At 36.4% G+C, this 749-nt stretch overlaps 2 protein-coding genes across 3 annotated transcripts in view; one reads left to right on the top strand and one right to left on the bottom strand.

The window, feature by feature from the left end:
• The window catches only part of LOC113226174 (calcium/calmodulin-dependent 3',5'-cyclic nucleotide phosphodiesterase 1-like), a 371,342-nt gene that overhangs the window by 102,716 nt on the left and 267,877 nt on the right, over positions 1-749 (top strand). The window lies entirely within an intron of this gene.
• The window catches only part of LOC113226178 (maltase A1-like), a 5,306-nt gene that overhangs the window by 2,420 nt on the left and 2,137 nt on the right, over positions 1-749 (bottom strand). The gene's annotated exons all lie outside the window — the stretch shown is intronic.

The following is a 749-nucleotide window of genomic DNA, read 5'->3' as shown; positions in this document are numbered from 1 at the left end:
GTTTCATTTCCTATGTGTGACAATCGCGAAAACCTAAAAACTCGATATACATTCATTCGACCTAAAGAATACAATATAGTAACTGAAATAAATACATAAACTTTGTTGATTTTTTCTCAAATTCCAACTTTATTTTGTTTTGTTAATATATTAAAAATTGACCCAGCTCGCCCCGAGAATAAACGAAAAGATAATTTCGAAACAAATCCTTTTGTCTGTTGTTTTACATGTTCATCCCACATTTTAAGAACACAAAAGGGGTGTTATTTAATACCCCTAAATATAAGGTTCGTATAACTGAAAACAGATATTATTTTTTTCATGATTTCACATTGACCTTTCAAATGATGAGACGAACAAGACGTGCGCGTGGTGGTAGGCGACATGCCTACTCATAACAGTTGCCGTCCCACTCAGAGCTTTAAACTGCAAAGACATTCGGGGCACTACCACTGCGGTCATTACAATGAGACATAAAGTTGTCAAGTAATACCACCAACATTTATATCCTCCAAAACCGAAAGAAATAATCTTCAATGTGAGCTCGGTGGCAGAAAAAGGTACTTCGGCAGTACAAACTATTTTACAAGGAACTCAACTTCTACTAAAAAACGTAGCTTAAACATAACCATGGGAGTAACATTAGTTGGTATAGCGTCTGGCACGGTATGCAAGAAGACGTCGGTTCGAATCCGACCGGAACGAAGGAATTTTTTCTGAGTGTTTTTTCTGAGTGTTCGATCTTTGTA

This window comes from Hyposmocoma kahamanoa, unplaced genomic scaffold, assembly GCF_003589595.1.
Source record: "Hyposmocoma kahamanoa isolate Upper Pololo Valley unplaced genomic scaffold, ASM358959v1 182, whole genome shotgun sequence".
NCBI lineage: Eukaryota > Metazoa > Arthropoda > Insecta > Lepidoptera > Cosmopterigidae > Hyposmocoma > Hyposmocoma kahamanoa.
This window is presented reverse-complemented; position numbering and strand designations above follow the sequence as displayed.